We start from the raw sequence: 13,853 nt of genomic DNA on the forward strand, positions 1-13,853 counted from the left end.
GCAACCTCCGCCACGATGCTTCCGGCGGAAGATAACAGTATTCATTAGGTCTCTACGGATATTAAAGCTACCTATCTATATCCCACTTTTTTACCTTATCTTTGTGTTTTCTTTCGGTTCATAAAAGGTTTTACAAACTTAATAGAAGAATATTACAATGACAAGAAGACAATCACAAATTAATAACAAAACAACAACGGCAATCAACAATTTTGACAAAAATTAGAGTTTCAAGTCGGCCTTTTGTGATTGTTTTAACAATTCCCAGCCACTCTCGTTACTTATTCAAATATTCGCAATTATCAAAACTGAAAGTAATATTTCCCAAAATATTCAGTGAAATGATTTCTTCCTTTCAAAAATTCTGTGCTACATTGACGCTAAAAGCATTCCGGAGCTACTTAATCAACAGTCTACGAATATTAATTTAATTAGTTAAAAGTTTTTATAACTCTTAAGTAAAAAGGTGGAAAGGAAAAAAGCCTCCAACGCGGCAAAGCTATAAAAGAAACTTCGGAATTTTCAAATCGGACTAGCTAAATATATTTTATCTCGGTGTATATTTTAACTTGCTACTTTGGTTATCAATTAAAACAATGAATAGCTGAAACGTTTTTCTCGAATACGCAAATGGAGCACCGCTAAGGTAATTTCAGCATGTTATCGCGCATCTCACGAAATATGAGTGTAAATTGTGTAATGACTAATGTATATTCATAGCGGCACGGGCGGAGCGAGCGCCTAGTGTCTCAGAAGCAAGATGTATTACAGCCCCGCACTTCGCCGCGGCGGAACAAATATGCAGGGTAACTACACCCGGCCGCGCCTCCACCCGAGACAGTGCTCAAACATCACGTGCTGTTTGTCGTCAACTAAAATTGAACTTTGCACAAATAAATTAACAATGCAAATAAATTAACGCTTGTTTCGAATCGAGAACTCAATTAAAATCTTCACACGCCACGGAGTACGACTCGGTAAACACAAGTATCTGTCGGCGTCTGCGCCAATAATAATTATTCGAATTTCAAATCTACCTACATACTTAAGAACCGAGTTTCCTTTTGCGGGATAGAAATTTAAATTTTCGATTTTATTCATGATCCGAATTTAATTTAAATATTATTAATAAAGCCGACGGTGACCCGAACGTCATATCGTCCAGAAACTGGCAATCTTTCCTTGGCGGAATAAGCACTTGAAATGACTGAGGGTGAATTAAATAGTGAGTCGAAATGTGTCGCGAGCCGAGCATAATCCCGCTTTTACGTAAATAAAACGTGGGAGTCCATGCTTTAGAGGGGACCGGCCTCTTTGAATGCCTAATGAAAGGCCTTTTTGATAATTAAATATACTCATTATTTGCTTTATAAATCTCGGTAATATGCTTTCGTTTTGCTTTAACGGTTATTGAGTTAATCAACACCTTTTCATGTTATTAAATCTTTTAAAAATTAGCTCAAATATTATTTCCGCTACTTGGAAAGTAACTGCTTTATGAAGATTCATTGTAATGTATACTTTTTACACCATTATTATAAATATTATTTCAGAATAATATTAAAGTATCAAATGTTACAAAGAGTAGGAAAAAGAGACATACATATAATTGATCCAAATCTATCGAATAATTATATGCATGCCATTGATGAAAAATATCCAGCAACGATACAATTCGTAGATGATCTACAACTCGGCGTAGCAGGGCTACGCGTGTACTGCTACGCTTGCGTAGTACAGCTACGACTGAAGTATTTATAAGACACTAGCACACACACACACACACTAGCTGGGATAGCTAGTGTCTTGTGACACGAGAATTTTATATATAAGATAATGTTCGCCTTTCTGCATATTATAAGTAGGTATAAACTTAAAAGTATATACAACTCGTATTGCTACTATATAGTAATAATTGAACTAAATAGACATGATGAATTGTAAGCTTATGCATTTCAATACAAATACATACATAGACCACAAAAACCTAAATGTCAAATTTTAGGTCTTACGCGCAGTCCAAACTCAGCGGTGTGGGCTTCTTTTATTTATTTAGATGAATATCGTAGCTAATTATTATTAAACTAAAAATTATTTCTTTTTGCTTTATGTATGTGCTCTCACGTGAACAATAAGTATTACTGCTTTATTAGCTGATTAAAGACATATTCGCTGATTAAGGATACCCCATTTGGAATCCGATGAAGACAGTTTAAAACTAATATATTACAATATTCAGATACAACCAGATATTAACATATTTGCGTAGGAGCAACACAATACGACGATTACCGTACACTCGCAGTCGCATGTGTTTCATACAAAGTTGTAATTGGCGTCGTCACGCAAATGACTAATTATATTATGCCACTAATATATACAAAGGGTATACACGACTCAGCTACTTTGACAATTTCGCGAGTCATCGTGAGCACTCGTTGTACTGCGGTTTATTAATTAGATTTTGTCTTCAGCTTCGCTTTTGTCAATAGATTTTCCTATTAATAACGTGATCAGATTTAAGATTAAAAATCCTAATAAAATATTTTTTGTACACACAACGTGCCTCAAAATGTGCAGCATTACTGGATAAGATAAAATAAATTTATTAACATTTTTAAAATATGGATCACAAAACGGATCTCATCATTTATTAAATAATGATGTGTTTTTACTTAATCTAATTCAGACAAAATCAAGTTTCTGCGTAACATACCTAGAAGAGCTGACAAAAGGAATAAGCTTAGCAATGCGTTTGCTGATAAGTTACTGTAGGCATTTAACGAAGCATGCTTCTGGACTAACTGGCTTTATTTTCATTTGATTCTTAAACTTTGTTAATTACAGTTTTTATCTTTTAATGGAAGTTAAACATAACTAACTGTAAACTGTTAAGTACTGCACCATAGTTTAATAATTACCCAAACAAACAAACACAAGAGACTGAAAAATATTTTCGTGGCTAACTTTGTTTCCTCTACTTAACGCCGACAATCCGGCCAGGCTAATAAATAACAACACTACCTAGTGCTTTTAAGGCAAGGGAAACTTGGGAACATAAGTAAATTTCCCGCTTTCTTCCTCGGTAAAAGCTCATTCCGAAGGTAATTATGTAATTATGCACCTAGTAATTACTCTTTAAAAAATCGTGAGCCGTTTCTCATTTTCGTAGTGTCCTTAAATTAGTTTTTATCACGACTGGAACTTTAATTTGGTGTGCAAATTGGCCGAGCCTGAAGATTATAAAGTAATACATACATACATACATACATATGATCACGTCTATATCCCTTGCGGGGTAGACAGAGCCAACAGTCTTGAAAAGACTGAATGGCCACGTTCAGCTATTTGGCTTAATGATAGAACCGAGATTCAAATAGTGACAGGTTGCTAGCCCATCGCCTAAAAGAGGAATCCTAAGTTTATAAGCCTATCCCTTAGTCGCCTTTTACGACATCCATGGGAAAGAGATGGAGTGGTCCTATTCTTTTTTGTAATAGTGCCGGGAACCACACGGCACGTATAAAGTAATTGTTGTCTCTTTTAATTTTCTTACTGTTATTGAGGGTGAATGATATTATTTGTTTTTTTATTTTCATATTTAAAAGAACAATAACCAAATTATTAAAGTTGAACGACATTATTTGTTTTGTATTTTCCAATTTAAAGACGAATAGCCAAAATCTTCCTTAACTACTAGATTTCGTACTACTACTACTGTAGTGTACTATTATATGTAAAATTTGTATTTTCTACATCATTGCGTGGCAGTTAAATTTCATCTGTGATTATATAATACAATGTGACTGAATTCATGATATAAATCAATATAAGCCGTCAATATTTATTATAAGCGACATTATGTAGCATACATATTTTATTGGTTTACACAAATTACTAAGTCATAAATCGAATTTTAGTTTTGTTGTGGCGATAGTTCCAAAGTTGGCCAACTGACATTTAATTTAATTTATGCTTTCCTGAAAAACTTTTTTTCGATTACCATTGTTTAGTAGAAAAGTTATATTTTCATGTTAACCTAAATATTTTAAGTATAATATCTTTAATAAAAAGTGATTTTAAAAATTAAATATAATAATTATAGATACTTTAAAAAAAGAACGGATTTTTTAAAAATTTTAACTTAATCAATATATAAAATCAGTGTAACACTGTGCGAACACTTGAGTTTTGACAGGGCTATGTTGCTCAGTAGCAACATCGGCAATCTAGGGCTAAGCCGATACCCGCTTGTACTGGAAATACAGTGCACCCGAGACAAACTGAACTTATAAATTATTCAAGTAGTGAGACACTTCAAATATAGCTCGGTCTGAGGCCGTTATTTTGAGAACTGCGACTACAGCCGCCATCGAGCGAGCGTTCAGCGTGGCTGCGCGCTTGACCTCCTTCTGCGAACGAGTACGTTCTGAAAATACAATAAAGTTCTCTGCGTTAGTCATGAACCTTCCATTCTGGTCTGATAGAGAAGAAGAAACAGCGTGCACTAAGTGCTTCTCTTCACGTGTTATTCAGTTCATGAAAAAGTGTGATTGATGAATACAGTCGTCTTAAAGTAAGTGACAAGGCGATATAAGATATCGAAATATAAGCTTATATATATATATATATATATATATATATATATATATATATATATATATATATATATATATATATATATATATATATCAATTTCCTATATATATATATATATATATATTTATAAAAACATGAATTAAATCTATTTGTCAAGTACTTTTGAAACAACCTGGCTTTACGAATATATGATGGAAATTGATTACGCTCACTTGAATAAAAACGGAACAAGAAGTGAAAAATGGGACTTGCAGCTTTTAAAAATACGCTCGAACAATCAAAAAGACAAGTGGTAAACAATAAACTATAATTTTTATTATTAAAAAAAGTGGACCTCAGTATTTTTTTGACCTTTTTTACGATCGGTTGCTGTAGGTATATACTGCCATCATTGCTAGAATTTGAGCATTAATACAAACGCGAGAAATATATTAAGCCGGCCATCGCTGTACTTCACATCTGTTGTGTTCTGTAGCACAATTCATAGCTATTTTCCTTAATCTACTCCTAACTTAGGTTTTACTGTAGCGTGAGAAACTTTCAGAACAGCTCGTAATAACAATTTCAATACAATATTTCACGATATTCCATTATGCAGTGGCACTTAAAGATATTGGAAAAATACTTTATCTGAAATTTCTGCACTTGTTCATATCGTAATGGACAGTGCAGCGACTATTTTTATTCGTGCTAATAAAGAATCGATCATATACGCTGCAGAACACGTCAATGTAAATACACGCAAACACACCAGAATGCACGCAAGCACACAATGAGATCAATTTTACATCTAATTTTGTACTATATTAAGGCCATCCTGGCAAAAGGACCCCCTCCGGGAGAGAGGCGCGGTTTAAATTACAATATTATTTTCTTACAGTTTTTTTCTTTTTGTAATCGTTAATCGATTTTCGAGACCCGAAAAAAAGCAGTTTATATACGAGAGCGGTAAAGTTGCGAGAATTCTTCTTCTACTCCTATGCTATGGGTGACTTTTCACTATTTCAATCCCAAGCTCAACGTGTTTTGAGTCTTTCTAAGTCTACTCCGAAAAGCATAAGGATGTAATGTTTGTATGTGTGATGTATTTCTGCTTCAGTTTCACGAAAAATCATCGGATCGTAATTACTAAATATTATTTTATGAATGAAACACCTAGAAACCAGTGAAGGAGGAATTCTATTCTATGTCTTTCCTATTATAATTTACAATATTTAATAATGCAGCGATTTATAAAGGATATTTAATTTGAATGTGTTGACTGGAAAACAATTGTAGATAAAGTTTCATTTGCATAAGTATACTCGTATTACTTACTATATGTAAATAGTTTATGACCTAAAAATAATATATAAAAATAAATAAGAAAATCTAAAATATAGTTTGACTCTATGTAAAGATTACACATAAAAATTAAAATACGAAACGAATACCAAACTTTATAAACAAAACACCTTTGTAGCTATTACCACAAAACATTATCAATTACCCAAACTCCACCAATTGAATATATCTGAAGCTGTTTGAGAAAATAGATGGATTTCCAGCCAATATGCTACTTAGTGGGCCGACAATTATCCGATCACGATTGTGATATATGGGTTAACTATGCGTAAGCAGCAATATAATCCGATACGATACTGATATGTGCCTGTGTGAGACAGTCTGTTCGATAAACAGACGTCCTATTGCAACACAAATATAGATATTCGAAACAATATTACGTTTGTAACCTACATTTGAAATCAAAATCTTAAAGTTTTTATTTTGTTGTATATAAATGCCGTGTGGTTTTCGGTACTTTAAAATGGGATTACGGCTCCATCGATTTCCTGTAGATGTTGCAAAAGGCGACTATGGGAATCTTGTTCCCATAGTCGCCTTTTGCAACATTGCACATTCATCCAGTGCAAAATTATATGCTGGCCTGAAAAGGAAAAAACATGATATGTTATAATGTTAACATGGTGTGTATGTGACATATAAATAAGTTAATATTTATTCTAAAATATTAGATGATTTAACTTCCAGTTCCAGCAAGAAAGGAAAAATTATTAGGTAGATGAAGACGTCTAAGCCAACGAGTTATTGAAATATATAAAGTCACAACCGATTTTGAACGATAAAGCAATATTGTAATTGATTGCTAAATGTGATAAATGTATTGAATATATTTCAATTCAATTAGGATTCAAACATTTAAAGGAGGCAAGCAATCGTGCGATAGATTTAGTAATACTTATTTTGTGAAAATATTGTACAATTTAAATGATTTTCCAAATCGAAAAGAAGTATTATCCAATTAATGATGCTTAAACTTTTTATTTATTTATTTAAACTTTTTGCACGTAAAATTTACAGGTAGACTTAATGCCACAAGGCATTCTCTGCCAGTCGAACCTTTGGACCGAACTGAGATGAATCTACGGGTGGTGCGACAACTGTAAAAGGAAGAATAATAAAAATATGAGTAATAGGTTACTTAATACACTTTCATATAATTGTTATTTTAATGGTACTCGTACAAATCTATGTTATGCCACTTATATTATCAAACAAACACGTAAAAACAACTATTAAAGAAGATTAATTTCATTAAGAAAATAAAGTATTGCTCTCGCAAAGTTGTTGTATCCAGATGCTCAGAATTTTATAAAACAACCTAGCCAGTTGCTGAAATATAGAGCTCTCAACATATACCTAACTAAGTATCACATTTTATATCTTTGCCTTCTCTTGATTATATTTATGAAAGTGCTTTTAAAGAATGGTTATATATTAAACAGCTACCAAAATCTTCTTTATTACAAAACACATTACACCTTAACGTTTGTAAGGCACACATCACTTGGTTTTATAAGTAAAAGTCTACAATTCTATATATATAATTTATTTATCTTATGCATATTTATTTTATGCTTTAAATAATTATTTCAAAGTCTTGCTTTCTCTCTCCAATTCGGTGACACTTATATTCTATTGGTAGCAAACACTACTCTACATGACTTGGCTTTTATAACTGCTTTCAAATAAATAGATTTTACTGTAATAATTAAATATTTTATCTACGTTATTTGTTTAAATATAATGCTATGATAATTTTCCTTACCGACACTACTCTATTTGTGGCAAACTTAAAGCTTAAAAGCAGCTGTGAACACAACGAGTTGTGATTACGCTATTATTCGAGACAAAGATTTACTATAATAACTCGCAATACGGTTGGTTTGTTAAAGTGATTGGTTTGTGGTTAACCTAAAACAAAATTGAACTACAGTTGCTTCCACTTTGAGAAATAAACCGATATTTATGTAAAAATAAATCTTTTAAAAACAATCTCGGCAGCTGTTTTAGTTTAAATTGTTTCGCTGCCAAAATTTGAAACTGCTTCAGTTTGTTTTAACAAATTATTGTAACAACAAACTTTTACCATACTCCGCGTTGAAACAGCAACAAAGACATCAATAATACCGGCCGAACTCCCAACAAACATCTGACTGAACCACCAACCACAACACCCTATTACATCCATCTCTCTATGGAAACCATTTAATGTATGTTTTTATTTTACAATTCTCGTTCTATTAGCTTATAATAAATTTTATTTCCGATAAATATTTGATAATCATGCCATTTGATTTTGTCAAACTTTAAAAAAGGGCAGTTTAGTTGAATAATTTGTCGTTTTAAAAGTATCCAAACGAAAAATAATCAAATCAATTTTTTTATAATTACTGAGTTTACTAGCTGAGCCAGCTACTATTTTAATATACATATATAAAATTGGACATCCAGGTAACGGAATGTGTAATTACGATTCAATTCAAATTAATTTTTTTTTATTTTTTTTTATTAATTAATTATTTTTTTTTATTAATTATTATGGGACACTTCATATCACATAATAATTGTCATATCTTTTGATTTCACAACATTGGTTGACGTCAAATAAAATACTTACTACAATATGAGTTCTGTTCCTGACTGCATAGGCCGCGGAGGTCAAATGGGATTCGCTTCTACAACTTCGACTAACGCCAGGAAGAAGAGTTTGTTATACGCTTACTAATTAAAATCATCTTATAAAATGGATGGGACAAGAACTTTAAAGATCGATAAATACGGTTAGTTTTTATGATAGGTAGGAGAGGAGAGTGAAAATGAAAAATGAAAATGAAAATGAAAATGAAAAATGATTTATTTGCTGCAAATACAATGAAGTACATAGATACATTTTATAAAACTGTACACATATGTATATTGCAGAGAGCACTTACAAACTAAAGAGACATAGTGACTTCCTCACTAGGCAAGCCTGTATCGAGGAAGCCTAATTAACAGAAAAGATTATAACTAAGATTAAATTTTCATTCGTAGACATTGGTCTCGAATTATTACAAAAAAGAAAAAAAATATCAAATCACAAAATATATCTTACATTATATGTTATATAGAATCAAGTATATTTAAAAAAGAATGGATTCGAAAACTATGACTGAAATTAGCTTTCTATGTTTAAAATATCCTCGATCTCGTCGTAGGACAATGTGCCCAACCAAATGCGTATAATTTTACGAGCATTTGTTGCAGTTTCCTCTTTTATATTACAAAATCTAACTATATGGTTATAAATATGTACATTCATAAAATTGCAAAGTCTTTGCGCAAAGCTAGTATTAAACAAAGGTTTTGGGATCCTGAAAACTCTACGTCTCACTATTTCACTGCAATTTTCTGAAGCTAGGACTGACCTGTGAGTCTGCACTGCAATAGTCAAAATAAAGAGTTGACGCACGGAGAGCAGTTCGGCATCTTTATAAAGACTTACCGTTGGGTACCTATACGGTTTACGCAGCATGGTTTTTAAGACTGAGAGCTGGGCTCTTTCAGCAGCAATAAGGACAGTTTTAGCAGCGCGTCCCCAACAGGAAATGCAGTATTGAATAATTGAGCGGCAGAGCGCGTGATATACGGATTTTAGGGTATTTATGCCAGCAACACTTCTAAGACTTCGCATCACATGAATAACCTTTCTTATTCTGCCTGAGACTGTCTCAATTTGCTTTTTAAAGGAAAGGTTTTCATCTATTAGAACACCTAAATATTTTATTACATTACTATGACCCAGGACTTCACAAGAACATGGCTTTATGTTACACATTTTGTTGTGTATTTGTATTTCCATATCTCTGCGCGGCGCTGAAGCAGCAGTTATATGAAAACACAAATACTTAGTTTTATTTGTGTTAAGTGTTAACAGGTTCCTATGTAGCCACTCAGTCACCATAGTCATTCCGTGTTCAGCGTGCGCGCGAACTGCTTCCCAAGTCGGTCCGTGAAATACAAGTGCTGTATCATCAGCGTAACACATGACAGTAGCTTTGGGGATGGTAATATCAAAAATGTCATTTATGTATAGAAGAAACAATGTTGGCCCCAGGATACTGCCCTGAGGCACGCCACACTGTATCTCTAAGGTACCACTTAAAACTTGGCCAATTTTAACGCACTGTTTCCTATTTGTCAAATAACTTTTGAACCATTCCAAAGCAATCCCACGAATACCTGACGTCTCCAGTTTTTTAAGAAGTATAGGCACAGAGACCGTGTCAAACGCCTTTGTCAAATCTAGAAACATACCAATACAACGCTGGTTTTCGTCAAGGTGAGAAGCTACAGTGTTGATCAGAAGAGTGATTGCATGTTCAGTACATTTACCCTTACGAAAGCCAAATTGGTTAGGTGATATCAAATCTTTCGATTCCAAAAACTTCATCAAACGCAAGTTTACCAGTTTCTCAAGCAGTTTAGAAAAGGTAACCAAAAGTGAAATCGGTCTGTAGTTGTCTACCAAATCTCGTGGTCCATTTTTATGCACAGGGGATTTTCCAGGCTGTTGGAAATATTCCACTTTGTAGACTGAGATTAAAGATATGTACAAGAGGAATCAAAATTTCATTTTTAACAAATTTAATGAGGTCATTACCGAAGCCGTCAATTCCAGGTGCCTTGTCATTTTTTAGTCTAGATATGATGCTATCTACTTCTACACTATCTGTGGGATTAAGGAAACAAGAATTTATAGGACTATTTTTCGTTTGAGTAGACGTAACAAGATCAGCCTCCGACTTTTTGTTGTAATCAAGTATCTGTTGAGCAAGTTTTTGTCCTATACTAGTAAAATGAGAGTTTACAATGTCTAATGATTGTTGTATATTCATAGATCCTGGTTGATTTAGCAACTCAAAACTCTCAATTTTAGAATGAGATATATGACAAATATCTTTTATTGTACGCCATAGTCTCTTTGGATTATTCTTATTGTTGTCCAGTAATTTCTCTTCATATTGAGTTTTAAGATTTCGTAAAAGTTTTACAAAGAAATTATGGTGTCTGTTAAAAGTAACTTTGAGAATTTTATTTTGTGGGTCTCTTTTCAGACGTAAATGCAATCGGTCACGATGCCGCATACAGCGCATAAGCCCTGGCGAAATCCAAGGTTTCAGATTAAATTTTGATCTACTGATTTTGACTTCTTTTGAATGCTTACTGAAAGTCTTCGATAAGAAGGCAGTAAATTTATCATTAGCATCATTGACGTCATTAGAGTTGGTAACAAAACACCAATCTGTAGCTGCTAGTTCCCTTCTGATAGCTTCAAAATCACGTTTCACTATAGTACGGCAAGGTCGTGTGGGTTTTTGCTTTTTAAGATTTAGGCCAATCATGACAGGATAATGATCTGTTAGAACACATTGCCATACAACGCCAATGATTGATTTAAAATCGCTAACATTTTTTATGTATATATGATCAATACATCTTGATTGTCTAGTAGAAGCTGTGATGGCTGGAAGTAGTCCGTATTCCGCCATGAAACATTGATATTCCAGACTGACACAATAATCATCATCGGTGCTGGACACATCTAAAATATTAACATTTATGTCTCCTGCGATCAGAAATGGCAACGCAATCCTGTCCTTAACGAAGTTATCCAAAGAAGTGAGAAATTTGTCTAAGTTGCGGAAAGAAGGTGAACGATATAAAGCCAGAACATCAATCACGTTAGGGATATGAATACTTAAACTGTCGGCTTCTAATATAGGTGGTTCAGAGACTATAGCATTCCAGATATTTTTTACATATACGACAATGCCACTGTTCTGATTGTAAGACTTATTTGTTTTAAAGGAATTATATCCAGAAATTTGCGGGATTACTTTATTTACGCTAAGCCAACATTCCGTTTAAATTATAATATCGATACATATATCAAGCCGCTTGAGAGCAACAGATAGGGAGTCAATGTTAGTGCCAATACTTCTGATATTCAACGTCATAAGTTTAAAATCATGCAGAGAAGTAAAACAACGCTTGCAGTCGATTTCATCAGACAATACTTTACAGTTAATATTCATCGCGTCTAGATCTGATGATATTTCATCATTACACATCACGATTAAAAGAGTTACTTTCCAATAGTTTAATTTTTTTCCGCGTTAAACAATATATCATAGACGAATTCAATACAGTAAAGTACGGTAGTTTGTTGAGACAGGTTTTAGGAACATCGAAAAAATCCCAGGAAATACATATATAACGAATTTTAAAACACAAATATGGGTACACTGTAACATAAAACGAAACATTCACAGTCAAATTAATAAGAAAGACCATTCGGGACACAAAGTAAGTATGTGCGAAACTTATGTTAAAGTAATATAAACGGCTTATTAATTCTATCTTAATAATAATAAAAGTATAAAGAAGAAATTTATTATTCTGTAGATTTGGAGGCAGCCGCCTCCACTGACACGGGAAGTACGCGATCCAGCTCCTGATGGGAGGAAATTCGAATAGCTCCTTTGCCCTCACGTTGCCTAACATATATAGTACCCTGATTACACCAGCAAAAGGCGTATCCATGCTGTTTAGCTCTGAGACGTGTTTCACGAAACAAGAAACGGTTTTCTTTTGTGAGTCTTTCATTGAAAAAGACTTTCATGGAGCTACCCGACACTTCCAAATCAGAACTTGTCATACCCTTACGTGATTTTGATGACTTCAAGAAATTATCGCGTTTAGAGCGACGGAGTAGTCGGACAACGATTGGAAAGTAGGCAGGATATTTTATTTTTAACATACCTTGACAACCTGGGTTAAAGTGCGTCTCAAAAATGAATTTTCCAGTGAAAAGCAGCAAACTTTTACCAGCTGTTTCAGAACGGCAGCGCCAACTAGGTACAATATTAACCTTGCATCAATTCCACAGCGGTCAGTTGGAATAAAATATACATTTCATTCTAGCTCCGTATTATATACATATGAACCCACTCGTACATTGTTTTACACAATACAAAACCCTTGTACTTTGTATATGAATATAATTTGCTTGGGTTATACACCAAATGCTAATGCAGAATCAGGATCAAGTAGCTAATAAATTTTCCCTAGAGCACAATATTCACTATTAGGAAATTTAACATTTCAATAACAGTAAAATAAGATTGGGATTTTTTACTGGGATGACCAATGAGAAGATGTACTTAGTCTCCGCATAACCCTCCAGGGAAGGGACGAGATTTTATGCATGTTTGTAGTCGTCTAGTCATTCGCCACGAATTAAAACCTCGCGAACACTTTCAATTATAACAAAATTGTGAATATATTAAAAATTACTAAACTGTTTTTTATGTACTTAAAAATTCTATTGACAAATAAATCAGACTAATGGTTCGAAAGTTATTGCGTTACAAACATGCATACAAAAAATGTGTTTTCCCCCACGTCACGTTGGTAGACTTCACTCGCTTCACACACACAGTCAATCATATGGGTTTTTACAATCCAAGGAGTATTTCTAACAAAGTTTTTAAAATAACTGACAGTATTTCCTTTGTCTAACAGCAGTTTTAGTAACAAGATAAAACAATATTCTTCCAAAGACAAAGCCTATCCCGCTCTATAAAGATCACTTTTAAGTTAGCCGAGTACCCGAGGCGTTCCGCGGATAAAAAGAAAGCCTAGCAACGAACTACGTAAGGAAACCCGCCTTTTCCCTTACCTGTTATAAACAATTTTCGTTGGCTATACACTCACCATTTCATGAATACTTCGAGTTATAAAATAGTAATAATACAGAAGTAATTATTAGTAATGTCTTAAACATACACCTAATAGGGATAATAAAAAAGAAATAATGTCAATGATTGACGAGAAAACGGTTGTAATTATTTTTAATCGAAATATTT

This window comes from Amyelois transitella, chromosome 12 (assembly GCF_032362555.1).
Source record: "Amyelois transitella isolate CPQ chromosome 12, ilAmyTran1.1, whole genome shotgun sequence".
NCBI classification, from domain to species: Eukaryota; Metazoa; Arthropoda; class Insecta; order Lepidoptera; family Pyralidae; genus Amyelois; species Amyelois transitella.